Source organism: Erinaceus europaeus, chromosome 10 (assembly GCF_950295315.1).
Source record: "Erinaceus europaeus chromosome 10, mEriEur2.1, whole genome shotgun sequence".
In the NCBI taxonomy this organism is placed as follows: Eukaryota; Metazoa; Chordata; class Mammalia; order Eulipotyphla; family Erinaceidae; genus Erinaceus; species Erinaceus europaeus.
In genome coordinates this window covers 84,902,330-84,917,420 of record NC_080171.1, presented here as the reverse complement: position 1 = coordinate 84,917,420, position 15,091 = coordinate 84,902,330, and positions in this window count along the sequence as shown.

Sequence of the window (15,091 nt, the reverse complement as noted above, 5' to 3'; positions counted from 1 at the left end):
GTATAGTCATGGGTCCTTTGGAATATAACTAAAATAGGCCTACTAACTATCTACAAAATGGAGGACCCCCCCAAATCTTCATCTGCAATATTCTCACCTTTAAATTCATGATTAGTCAACAATGTGTTTGGCTTTATATTTTAACTCTTTTTTCAGCCATCAGGTTCCAGATGCTACCATGATACCAACCAGACTTCCCTGGGCAGATAACCCCACCAATATGTCCAGGAGCCTGCTTCCCCAGAGCTGCCTTACTAGGGAAAGAGAGAGAGACAGACTGGGTGTATAGATTGACCTGCCAATGTCCAGGTTCAGTGGGGAAGCAATCACTTAAGCCAGACCTTCTGCCTTCTGCACTCCAGAATAGGTCCATACTCCAGAGCTTTCCAAAGAATACACATTCCAGATTCAGTCATCAGGGAGTCCTTCTTAGACTGCCAATGTTTGGGTACAAAGGAACCCAAATAGAAGCAGTAGGGGAGAAAATTCAATTGCTAACAAGGTTCATGGGAAGACTACTTTTAATGATCTAGAACTCTAGGATGCTAGAGAATTTTAGAGGTGGGGAACATAGGGCCCAGAGAAAAGCAGCTTTCCCAGGGTAATTCAGAGAGGGAGAAACCTAAGGTGAGAAGCAATTCCCATGCACAGTGATAGCAGCACAGTGATGTATGTATGAAGTTCTGTGGGGGGGGGGGGGGGGGATTTGAGTTTGCTTTTAGGATTGAGAGGACAGATGACTTTTTCAAAATGCAAAGTTAAAGCTGGTCTCTGGATTTTGTGGAAAGGCAAAAGACCAGGGGAGGGGTTGGAGAAAGAATTCCAAATATCTCTGCTGAATTTCCAGTCACTAAAAATCTGTGAGGAAGCCAGCAGTACATCAGTGGCAACAGGTACCTGTCCCTTTGTCATCTCCTCAGAACAAAACACAAGGCCAAGTGAACTCTGTTTGACACATTTGCAACATTTGTGCAGCCCTGTTCCTACTGTTAAGAATGTTTTAATAACCATTTGTTAACTGAGCAAAAGGAAGGTAATTTTAACACTGCTGAATTATAGAAATCTAATCTGAAGATGAAACAACTAAAAGAGAAGTAGCCTAATATGTATAAGAAGTATACAGAAAACAGATACAACCTCATGGCATTTACATTCTAACTTCATGTGCCCATTTCAAGAGAGAAAAATATTATTTGCACACTATAGTGATGTTTTTAACCCCTTGCTAAATTAAGGGACATATTTCATTATCTGAGAAGGAAATTTTTTCCCCTATTTGGTCAGTACTTAGGAGGAGATTTATTATGTACAAGGTCATTTCCTGGGCAGGTTATATCTAGTCTCTGAGCCTCAGTGTCACCATCTGTAAAATGAGCAGGTTAGGACATATAAACTCTTCCTTTCTCAGGTGTGAAATACCAGAGACTCACCTGGGTGCAGGGAAAGTTTGTGGAATTTCACTTTAATCTGCAATGCCACCTTGTGGTTATCCACAAGGACCGCACTAGGGACAGGCAAGAATCTCTGTAAAGATCAGGCAGCTGGGTCAGAAGATGACCTAAGGGGTGTGAGTTTATCCATTCCTCCCTCTGAAGCTGAATGCAATGAAAAAGATGAAGTAGCTTTCCTTCAGGTCTGAATCTTATAGTTATTGGAATTCCCATCTAGCTCTTGGAAGCAAAGAAACACTCAGAGTGTACTCTTATAACGTAATTTTGGGCAGCATGGAGGCTTGAAAAACATGTCCGCCCCCATCACTCCACACTTAACATGTTCTTCCTTAAGTCTGCTTGATGATGACAGATGGGACAAGGCTGGGGCAAGACACTGGAGACAAAATGGAAAGAAGACTAGCCAGTTTTCCATCCAAATTTCTCTCACTCAGGCTTTGGGAAAAGCACATCTTTTCCAGGGTTCAGGAGGTCTGAAGATGATCAAGCTTCTGACTTCATTTTTTTCTCCATGTAACCATTATTTTTTTCATAACAGTACTGAAAGGAGTTCTTATTTCCTGGGAAAAAATTCTATATCAAACCCCTAATCTTTTATTTTATCATTTTTATGGGAGAGTAAAGTTAATGGTTACAGTGTAGTCATTGACACGTGGGTAGTTGCAGACCCCTGAATTTAGTTACATACCAGTCAGCCCCCAAACCGAGACATTCTAGTTCCAAATGCCAAGCTGCACATTAGAATTCAAGACACATAAAGCTCTCAATAGAGTGAACTCAATTGTGTTTTCATTCTGGCAGAAAATAGAGTGGAAGTGGAATTGCATGAAGAGAAAGAGTTCATTTGAAATTATCAAAGCAACATGAACCCAGAAATTTCATCACATCAGAAAGGAAATGCCATGACACAGGACTATAGCAAGAACATCAGAAAAGGAATTCTCACTTTGTATTTGGCAATGAGCTAAACATTTAGCATTCATTATTTCACTACATCCCCATAAAAGTTAGTTTTAGTCTAATTTAAGTAATGGGAATATCTAAGACTAAACAGAGAGATATGTGCTCTATTTCACAACTAGGCTTTCCCATTGTCTCTTTACCTCCAGCCTTCATGCTCTGAAATTGCCCAAAATGAGACAAAGTCTTCTGTTCTAATTCTCACTCTGCTGTTCTGAACCAGTACTTAATAACTCCGGTTTATAGCTCTTTTGGAATATACATCTAAGATAGATACATATTTTAGGTACAAATGATACAAAAACGTAGACTAATGGCCAAACTTAGGATCATATCATATTGTGGAGAAGGGGAAATGTGGAGTCCTTCCTAAAATATAGGGTTGTGTTTTGTGATACCAATTTAAGTATTGAAGCAAAAGATTATAAAGTCATTCTTCCATCATGGAATTCAGGTCAGCAGGACTTTCTTTTGTTTACATGCATTAAAAATTTTAATTAGAGGGAGTCAGATGGTAGTGTAGCAGGTTAAGCACACATGGTACAAAGCGCAAGGACCTGCATAAGGATCCTGGTTTGAGCACCCCTCCCCACTTACAGGGAAGTCGCTTCACAGGTGGTGAAGCAGGTCTGTAGGTGTCTCTTTCTCTCCCCCTCTCTGACTTCCCCTCCTCTCTCCATTTCTCTCTGTCCTATCCAACAACGACGACAACAATTATAACTACAACAATAATAAAATAAAAAAACTAGGAAAAAAAAACTAGGGCAACAAAAGGGAATAAATAAATATTTTTAAAATTTTAATTAGAAAGGTTAGTCATCTTTACAATGCTCAAGGACCCAAGTTTAAGCTCCAGGTCCCCACATGCAGGTGGAATTCTTCATGACTGGTGAAGCAATGCTGCAAGTGTTCATCTTTCTTTCACCCTTTCTGTCTTCCTCTCCTCTCCCCTCTCAGTTTCTCTTTGTCTCAGCAAATAAATAAATAAATAAGTAAAATAATTTGAAAAAGAAAAATTAGTCATCAAGTTTATCCAATCTCTTTGTATCATATGTATGATGCTGGTCAAAATACCATGCTGGTACAATTTGAACTTGTAGGACAAGTGAACCTGTAATTCTTATTTTTAGCAAATTTCAAGGTTCATTGTGTTGCAGTCAGAATGACCACCGCTGTAGAGGCTAACCTCACCTATAGGCTGACTCTGACAGGCTGACTCGACTATTATTTATTTTTAAGCTATCACAGTTATTAAAAAGAACTGGTTGTCTCAAACTTTTAAAATATTTTATTTAAGTTAGAGAGAAGGAGAGAGATAGAAAGAAAGAGAGAGAAAGAAGAAGAGAAAGAGACAGCAGACATTACTCAGCTCTGGTTTATAGGGTGCTAGGAATTCAATCTAGGACCTTGGAATCTCAGATGTTGAAAGTCTTTTGCATAACAATTATGCTGTCTCTCTAGCACTCAATATATATTTAATTCCCTCTGGGCCATTTATAAGGTACTCACTCACATCTAGTCTAATAATGTAGAAAATTTTCATACCTAGATTCAGGAGATCTGAATTCAAATAGGAATTCTGCTCTGATTTATAATTCTGAGCAAATTTATGTGTTTCCCTGAGCTTAGACTTCAACTATGAGAAGGTTCAAATTAAACCTGAAATCTTCTATGTCCCTGAAAAATTGACCTTTCCATTCTGACAGTTTAAGAAGCAATAGTTTTCTATCCTAATTATGAACTTGAATTAATTAATCTATATTCAATTTTTTAAATTTTCTTTATTGGGGAATTAATGGATTACAGTAAAATACAATGATTTGTACAGTCATAACATTATCACATAACCCCACTAGGTCCTCTTCTGCCATCATGCTTTAGGACCTAAACCTTCCTCCCCACTTTGGTGCAACACAAATTTCTGCTTTGTGTTTACTGTTCAAATATTTTTTTTTCTTATAATTGGGTTCATTTCATTGAAGATGCCTTTAAAATTTAGATGGAAAAGAGTTGGCCAATATTTTCCTCTAAGTATTTGGTAGTTTCTGATCTAACATCCAAGGGTTGAAATCCCCTACTATTACTATGTTGCTGTTAATATATTGCTGTAACCCTTTCAGTAGACGTTTGATATATTTAGATGGCCTCTCATTAGGTGCCTAGATGTTAATAATCATGGCTTTGAAACACATGCAAATATGGTGCCTGCTGGCAAAGCCGTGAAGTGTTTCTGCTTGAGTCTTGTTTTGTTTTTTTCCTACCCTCCTATTCTCATTGTCCATAGGCTGTCACTAACAATCAGAGAGTGATGTTGAATATGAGAGTGATCTTGCTGTAACATCTGTCACTCTACTGATAGGTTGATTTGGCTGGCTAGGCAGGTGTTCTCTTTCTCTCTCATTCCTTCCTGGGCATCTGAGATGCAATTATGGAAGCCAGACTTTCCACCTTCTGTACCCCATAGAGACTTTGGTCCATGCTCCCAGAGGGATAAAGAAAATGGAAGTTTCCAGTGGAGGGGATGGAAGGATGGTACACAAAAATCTGGTGGTGGGAATATATGGAATTATTTCCCTATTACCTTATAATCTTATCAATTATTATTAAACCACTAATATATATATTTTTAAAAAAATATTCCTCTACATATTCTATTTCATTTTCTGTTGCCATTGTGGCACCTTTGGTTTATAAAACTATACACATTAAGGTACAATTTCTCTTCTTTTCAATTTATGTGTTATAATACCACACTTAACACAAAGCTAGCAACATCAGCCGAGGTTGAGAATTTCTGAGCTAAAGGGAAAATTTGGAAACAGATTTCCTTTCTTCAAAGGACACAATAAACTGGAAATGGAAATTTCCCAAAGTTTAAACAAAAAGCATGCTTTGCTCAAAATCAAACTTGGTACTATTTAACTCTAAACCCAGAATTTTCTCCACTTGACATATCATGATGTAGCTCCTAAAAAAACTGGTTGCCTTTTTCTTTAAAATATTTTTATGTAATGTTCAATAAAATAAACACTGTCTAGTTCATAAAAAATAAACTATGACTTTTCTCTGAATTCTGAAGTTTCTCATAAAAATATTTATACTATCTTTTAAACGAGTCTTCCTAATTCAGTAGGAACCATGTCTTTAAATACAATGTGCTAGATAATTTCTCTCTTTGCATCAAAATAAAGGAAGAAGCTGGTTACAGGTGCAAAGGGGAATGAAAAGTTTTCCAAACTCCAATGATAAAGTTATTCTTCTGTATTAACTTAAAAAAAAAAAATCCAGCAACACTTTCAGATTTTCTAATCAGTTAAAAAGCCTAGATTATCACCATGCAAGGAAAGAGAAATGGCTCGGAAGTCTCCTTCTGCTGACACTTTCAGCTTTCAGCAACTTTGTTCTCTGATTCAGGCTCCAAAATCATCCATCAAGCCACACCACCCCATTTGCAAATGCAATCTGGCTTCAGAATGACTCTTTTATTCATCACATTTATTAAGTAATAGAAAATGAGTTATGGTCATTGGAGAATATAAAAATTATTTTCACTCAGGTGTCCAAATGAGTTTCTTTGGCTAGAAAATTAGAAAGGAACCCTGGCTGACTTCTCTCTGTGCCCAGCAAGCGTTCCAGGAGCTAGTGAGTGTTGGGCAGTCCTTTCTAGAAGATTAAGTTGGCACTTAAGCTAATTAAGTTTCAGTTCTTCAGAATTTATTTTCTGAGTGTCATAATGTGCCTGGCTCTGTGCTAGGACAGTCTGACTTTGAAGCAAGCACTAAGTCTGATTTTTTTTTTATTCCTCATCTTTGAGATGCACATAGAAATATCTATATCTCAATGAGTAGTTAAAGTATTTTTAAATATAAAACATCATTTACAAAGTTTCTTTCAATAACATTTTCTCCCTTTTTTGATTACCATTGCAGATGGGGTAATTTTTATGCAATGTGCCAGAGCTTTTCTGATGCAAGCTGAAGTTCTTAACATAATTTGCCAAAATACCTCAGATTCCCCTGTGCCATTTGGATTGATGTTTCATTTCATGTAGCAATTAAAGTTCATGTAACATTTGAAGTTCTACAGTTTGACCCAATCTCTAGGAATCAAAACACTTCATCAGTTAGTGCCAATGAAACATTAGTGAACCTTGGATTTATAAATAATTCTGAGAAAATAGTTTGTAGTCCCACAGAATTAGACTTCTCTATACTTTCACAACATCTAAGAGTAAATTGATTCCATTTCCCAACTACTCTGGAAAGATCTAGCTAGAAAGAATAAAATCCAGAGTCCATTGGAATTATCTGTATCTTGACATGAAAGTCATTATACCTGAGATTAATGCATTGAAGCTTGGAGGGAGATTATGAAATGTTTAGAACTAGCTGACATTGGTACATACTATCTAGAAATGCATTGAGTTCTCTCTCTGTTCAAATATACAAAGAGCAGCTATATTAAATAACTTCAGATATGCTATGTTGGTGCTTTGATCTGGTTATCAGTCTGAGCACTAAAATTAAAGGTGGACAAGTTATCAGTGGTTTGTCCTTTCAGGCATACTGTTCATTTTTCCTCACCTTTTTTTGAGCCACAGGAACCTAACCTGTCTGGGAGTCCTTATCTTCTAATTTCAGATTAATTTCTGCTGACTGAAAGGAACACTTTCAGAAGAGTAGAAAGAGTTAGAAGCATGGGATCAGGGGATTTGGTCCACACGATTTCCTGTCTATTGTTTTATGATGGGCTGGTTGTGTTCCTAGAATGATGGTCATTGCTCTGTCAAGCAGTTTTATCTTAAGATATAGGTGTCTAAATCTCAAGGGTACCTTAAGTGCTATTTTTTCTCATCTCTTCAATTCCTGGTATGATATATACACCTCTCAGTTACTAAAGTACTAGGTTGCTCTATAACTGCATATGTCCCTACATCCTACTCTCACCTTTATTCACATTCCCCGTAGTATCCAAACATCTTTCTTGCTACTAGTTCTTTATAAAAAGTGGAATAAGGGAGTCGGGCTATAGCGCAGTGGGTTAAGCGCAGGTGGCGCAAAGCACAAGGACCGGCATAAGGATCGTGGTTCGAACCCCGGCTCCCCACCTGCAGGGGAGTCGCTTCACAAGCGGTGAAGCAGGTCTGCAGGTGTCTAGCTTTCTCTCCTCCTCTCTGTCTTCCCCTCCTCTCTCCATTTCTCTCTGTCCTATCCAACAACAACAACAATAATAACTACAACAATAAAACAAGGGCAACAAAAGGGAATAAATAAATAAAATAAATATTTTTAAAAAAGAAAAAAAAGTGGAATAAAAGCAATACATGAGGACAGATAATAAGAAAATATCAAAAAGCTGAGACTTTTAATAATTTTCTTAACCCTAATAGATTTTGCAGGTAAGACCTCCAAGTAAGTGAAGTGTCACAGAAGTTACAGAAAAGCCAGGGTTAACAATTTTTATTTTGGCAGGGGTAGACAGCATAATGGTTATGCAAAGAGACTTTCATGCCTGAGGCTCCAAAGTTCCAAGTTCAATCCCCTGCACCACTATAAACCAGAGCTGAGCAGTGCTCTGGTTAAAAAAAAAATAGAAATAGGGGGCCCGGGCAGTAACGCAGTGGGTGAAGCGCATTTGGCACAAAGTACAAGGACCATCATGAGGGTCCCAATTCGAGCCCCTGGCTCCCCACCAGCAGGGGAGTAGCTTCACAGGCAGTGAAGCAGGTCTGTAGGTGTCTGTCTTTCCCCTCTCTGTCTTCCCCTCCTCTTTCCATTTCTCTTTGTCCTATCTAACAAGGATGATATCAACAACAATAATAACTGCAACAATAGAAAACAACAAGGGCAACAAAGGGAATAAGTAAATATTACAAATAAATAAATAAATAAAAATAAATAAATAAATAAATAAAAATAAAAAAATTTTATTTTGGGGGAAGGTTAATGGCTCACTGGATAGAGAGTACACATTACCATGACAAAGGACCCAGTGTCAAGTCCCCAATTTCCACCTGTGAGGGGTATATCCAAGAGTAATGTTGAAGATGCTTCTCCATCCTCCCTCCCTCTCCTCCTTTCTCACACTCTGTCAAAAAACCTGGTGGAAAAATGGAGAGAATTTTTATTTGTCAGGATATTGGAGGTGACTCAGATGACTGACATGAATGAGACTCGCATGCACAGTGTCGTGGGTTCTAGTTTCAGAAATGCATAAAATGACAAAGTGATGCTCTGCTGTCTGCCTCAAAACGAAAATTAGAAAGTAAATTTGCATTTTCTGACTTATGTCCTCAATATAAGACATCCAAACTTCTAAGTTTTGGCCTCATAACTCAAATCTATGATTATAACCTCTAATTATATCTGATCACAAGTCTGTGCTGCAATATGACCAACTTCACTTTATTTATTGCCCAGTTCTCTATTTATCTCTTTGACTGATTTGTCATTTGGCCTAGATACTACTTTTTTTTTCTCTTTTCCATCAAGGTTGTCACTGGGGTGTCAGTTTCTGCATGACTGTACCACTCCCTATGCCCCCCCCCTTTAGACCAAGGGTGAGAGAGAGTAAATGAAGGAGAGATGACACAGAAAGAGGAGAAAATAGATCAAGTCACCACAACATTGTTCCACGACCAGTAAATTTCCACCTACATGTGTTCCCATATTGTAAACTGGGGCTCAAAGCTGGGTCCTTTATAAGGGTAATATGTATACTCTACCAAGTAAAACACCAGCCAGAACCCTCAACCGCCTCAACTACTTCTTTACAATTTAAAAGTATAACTTTTCCCTTCATAATATCTATCTTTTTAATTTTAATTACTCATTTTTATTTCTCATTTTAAAATGTGGATTTGCTTCCTTTCATATTCTCTTTAATCATTTAGAATTTATGCACTTAATATCATTTCCCTTATATTCTGTAATGTCAGTTTCTTGGGTATTAATTTTCAACTTGCTATTCCTATTGATCTCCCACATGGTAGGTTATTTTCCCAAGTAATTTGTAGTTTTGGATTATGTGTTTATTTTCCATGGTGGTCTTTTCCCCAAACTCAAGCCTCCTCTGTCACAGGGAGACATATGTCCCCTGCATTTTGTGTCTCCACAGTGTGTTTTTTTTTTTTTTTTCATTATTTCTATCTAAACCATAGAGTATACAATGGTTTCAGAGTGTTATTTGCCTATGTTCCTCATTTGTTATCCACACATGATGTGGAGAACACAAATCCTGACCTGACATGTATGCATGACCATTGCTCATGTTTTCAAATTTTCACTGTAGATGTATGTCAGGGTTTCTGGCAGGGTGGTCTCCAGAAGAAAGGCAACTGACCAGTTCTTTCTCACTTGCTCAAGGGACTAAAAACAAACTAAAGACACCGGGGAGATGGAGGCGTGCTCAGATCTCAGATCTCGTTTATTAGCAGGTAGGCAAAGGTTTAAATAGAAAACCAAACAAAGAACATTCTTCAAATATGTCAGAAACTACAGGTTTCTTAAAGGTCAGCTTGCCCCTATGGTAGGGGGCTGGTATGACAAGAATTGATGCAGATACATAAAGGTCAAGATAATTAGTCTCCTGATGCAGGCATTTAATTACCCAAAGGCATTTGAGGGGAGGAGAGGGGTTGAACCAGTTAAGGCAAGATAGAGAGAAGATAAGGAAATTAAGGACATCAAAGGGCACTGCTAGGAGTGTGTGATAAGATGTGTTCTCCTCTGTGATCAGAAGGTGAGGTGAACTTTGAGTAAATGAACCTTAAGGCAGGGGCCATGTGGCCTGCATTAATGAAGAGAGGCAGTGAGGTTTCGTGGGCCTGAGAGTCAAGAAGGAAAGAACTAAGTCTTGAGTCTCTCCCCTTTGCTCACCTCGGTTGAGAGAGACTAACAAGAGGGTACCTTCTCAGACCTCCATCCAAGGATGGGAGGGAGTTCTCCCTAAGCTCTATCAAGCTTACACGTAGCCCCACAGAGGTACCATTCCTTTTCCTCCATGAGCCAGGCAGAAGATAAGTTTATTGCTACCTTTTTTTAATTGTTAGGAATATTTTTACATGAATTAGATGCATGGAATAGTTCAAGAACCTAGTTTCATGCATATCACCTAGTTAAAACTACCAGTCTCTTGAAGTCAGAATGCCACACTTCTACTCATACAAAATTTTCACTGTGTATGTTATAAGACACCACTGCCTTATAATTATCAAATAATTTGAAAGCACATGCACTTGACTTATATCTCATAAGAATTTATGTTTCTTTGTTACAACCTTAGTTCTATATTATACTGTTTTGTTTTAACTATATTATCATTCTGTTTTAATTCATATTTTTAATTTTTCTTAATAAAAGAGGAAACTCAAACTCAGCTCAAGATATTGTTGGAGGTATGAAAGAAAAAAAGAGAAGAAAAGAAAATGTTACATGTGGATTTACACATAGCCATCACAGAGGCAGTTCTCCTAGCTTGGTTCTCATAACTACACCACAGAGTAGCTGAACAGCCACATATCTTATTTAGTTTGTGCTTCCTTCCCTTAGAGCTTAGTTTAATTTTTGACTTTCAACTACTCTAAAATTGCCATTTCGGTTACTCCCATTTTTTCTTTCTTTGTATTTATTTATTTATTTATTTATTTTTGCCATCAGGGTTATCTCTGGGGCTCAGTGCCCTGCATAAGAAAGCTACCCCTCCTGGTGGCCATCCTCCCCCCCTCCTTCTCCTTCTCCTTCTCCTTCTCCTTCTCCTTCTCCTTCTCCTTCTCCCTCTCCCTCTCCCTGTTCTCTTCTCTCTCTCTCTCTCTCTCTAGCTCTCTGCCATTTCTATTTTTTCTCCTTTTTTTTCTTTCTTTGTCTTTCTTTCCTATACACAGATAAATTAGGAGTAAAGGGGGAAATAGATAAAGAGAGACACTTGTAGCACTGTTTCATCTCATGAACCACCCTACCCCCCTGCAGATGAGGGCTGGGGGCTTGAACATGAGTACTTGTACATAGTATCATATGCCCTTTAGCAGTTATGCCAACACTTATCCTCTTTCTAAATTTTTCAAATAAATACTCTGCAAAGTGCTGTATAATGAAGTGATATGTATCATCCAACAATACGTCTCCAACTAATTTTTGAAGTGTATCTAGTAAGTCTGAGAAAAAAAAAAACTGCCTATCTATATGCACTATTGGGCTGGGGAAAACAGTATAAAGGTTCTGCAAACATACTTTCCTGCCTCAAACTCCAAGGTCCCAGGTTCAATCCCTAATACCACCAACAACCAGAGATGAGCAGTGCTCTGGTACAAACAAACAAACAATGTCAGTATTCTGGGATGTGTTTTGATTTGCAGAACCAGTGCCTGATATATGTGCAATTTCATTTCCATTGCTTTTCCAATGAGAGAAAGAGAATATCACTGGTCACACCCATTGGGAATGCCGTCATAGCCCTCTTGTAGGCTTTTTCAAGACCATAATCTCACTATGAACTAGCAATGGCAGAGATTGCCCCACTCTCTGAAGGGAGGCTGGGTCATCCCACTCTACTACTCAAGGAAGATTGATCCTGAAATGAGTGCAATCTTGAATGTTCCCAGCTATGACTCTGACAGGGACTCAGAGGTTGTACAGTCCCCTATGCTAAATATGAATAGCCATGGGCCCTAGGTTAGATCATTATGGTAAACAGTTAATTGCATTTATATATATTCTTCAAGTTTATAAACAACTCTCTACCCTAATCCTGTTTCCTAGTTCTACTTCCAACTCTGACACCACCTTCCCAGATAATATTTCTGGCTCACTTCCATGTTAACTATCAAGCTCAGCAAAAATTACCAAGACATGGGCTCCTATTGTTAAAATTTGTAGGCTCTTGCCGGGCGGGTCTAGCTTCACAGGCGGGTAACAGAGACGCGGAGACAACGGCTGGGCAGGGCAGCTGTATTTCTTTATTCAGGAACAACGATTCATAAACTAAGACAAACTAATCACCAAACAGAACTCTGCTGTCTCTTTGCGGCGGCACAAACACCCTCTCTTACTCTCGAACTCTCGAACTCAGGAATTCTCTCCCTTACTTTTGAACTCAGGAACTCTCTCACTCTCGAACTCATGAACTCTCGTACTCGGGAACCCTCTGAAACTCTGACACACTGGAACTCTCTCTTACTCTGTAACCCTGAAACTCTCGAACTCAGAAACTCAGGAACTCTGTCACTCTCGAACTCAGGAACCCAGGAACTCTGGCCCTCTGGAACTCTCGGACTCAGGAACCCTCTCTCGGGGTTCCTTGGGGCAGGGCCAAGCAGGCCCGCGAAATTAACAGGACTGATCCAATTCTCTTGGCGGGGGGAGGGCTAGGACAAACCCATGTAAAGCATACGACAGGCTCCTGGGAGCATTCATAAAATAGACTGGCCAGCTTGCTTTTACCCTGGGACCCCTACTGTCACCTGCTCTATTCCTAATTAATATGTCCCTGTTCATTAAATATATTGTCTGTTTTCCACCTTACTGCATTTCAGTCCCTAAGTTGCAGATGCTACTATGACTCCATCCTGACTTCCCTGGGCAGATGACCTCAGCAATGGAACCTCACTTCTCCAGAGCCCTACTCCACTAGAGGAAGATAGAAACATGCTAGGGGTATGGATCGACCTGTCAACGTCCATGTCTAGCAAAGAAGCAATGAGAGAAGTCAGAATTCCTACCTTCTGAACCCCATAAAGAATTTTGGTCCATACTCCAGAGGGATAAAGAATAGGGACATTTTCTTTTTTTTAATATATTTCTAAAGATTTTCTTTATTTATGAGAAAGACAGGAGGAGAGAGAAAGAACCAGCCATCACTCTGGCACATGTGCTGCCGGGGATCAAACTTGGGACCTCATACTTGAGAGTCCAAAGCTTTACCACTGTGCCACCTCCCGGACCATGAATAGGGACATTTTCAAGGAGGGGTGGGACACAGAACTCTGGTGGTGGGAATTGTATGGAATTATACCCCCAATACAATTCTGCTGCATATAATCATATAAATCAATATTAAAAAAACAAATAAAAAAATTTAAAAAGTTAAATTCAAAGTGAAAAGTTAGGGACCAGGAGATAGCTCAGCCAAGAGCACATGTGCCTTACCACATTCTAAGTCTTGGGCTTGAGCCCTGCAACCACATGTCATACAGGGAATTCAATAATTGGTAGAACAATGTTATATAGTATTTCTCTTATCTTTTATTGTTTGTCTGTCTATCTCCCACCTCAACCCCCTTGGAAAAAAACAATGATTGAAAAACTGGACTGGGATAAAAACAAAACTACTCCATCCAAAAGTGGGGAAATGTTATGGACAGAACATTCACCAAAAAAGGAGATCCATTGAGCTAAGAGACATATAAAAATATGCTTAAAGACACTGATTGTCAGAAAAGTGCAAATAGAGACAACAATGAGATACCATTTCATTCCTGTTAAAATGCCATACATCAGAATGATAGTAACAACACTGGAGAAGTTATAGGGGCAAAGGAACCCTTTTACATTGCTGACGAGAATGTAATTTGGTGTGACATTTATGGAAAGCAGTCTGGAGAACTCTTACAAGAATAGAAATGGACCTACCCTATAACCTTGCAATTTCTTACAGGGATTTATACTAAGGAAACAAACATACCAAACCAAAGATATCTGCATATACTTATGCTTATAGCAGCATAATAGCCCCGACTTAGTAGCAACCTAGGTGTCTAAGGAAGTGTGAGACACACACACACACACACACACACACACACACACACACGGAGTACTACTCAGCTATAAAGAATGATGAAGTCACCTTCTTTATCTCATTTTAGATGGGGTTTGAAGAAACTATATTGAGTGAGATAAACCAGAAAGAGAAGGAGGAATATGGGATGATCCCACTAATGAGCAGAACTCAAGAAACAAGAATAGAAAGGAGTAGCACTGGGGCTGGGTAGTGGCACACCTGACTGAGTTCACATGTTACAATGTGCAAGGATCCGTGCTCAAGACCCTGGTCCCCACCTGCAGGAGAAAAGCTTTGCAAGTGGTTAAGCAGGGCTGCAGGCACCTTTCTGTTTCTCTCCCTATCTTCCCCTTCCTCTCAATTTCTTGCTATCTCTATCCAGCAAACAAATACAGATAATAAAATATATATCTATTTATTCCTTTTTGTTGTCCTTGTTTTCTTATTGTAGTTATTACTGTTGTTGTTATTGATACTGTCATTATTGGATAGGACAGAGAGAAATGGAGAAAGGAGGGGAAGGCAGAGAGGGGGAGAGAAAGACAGACACCTGCAGACCTGCTTCACTGCTTTTTGAAGCGACTCCCCTGCAGGTGGGAAGCCGGGGGCTGGAACCGGGATGCTTATGCCAGTCCTTGTGCTTTGCACTACCTGTGCTTAACCCACTGCACTACCGCCGAGCTCCCTATATATATATATTTTTAAAAAAGGTAAATCTTGGACTGGGTTTGATGCATTGTACCAAAGCAAAGGACTCCTGCAAGTGAAGGGAGGGTGAAAAAAGAGGTGGGGGGAGGGGTTGGGATCCTAGTGTGTGATGTGCAAAAGGGATGAGAGTGTTTTGCTGACACCTATCATGGTGAGATAAGAAATTGTAACCATGTGTCAGCAGCAACTCCCAGTTTGGA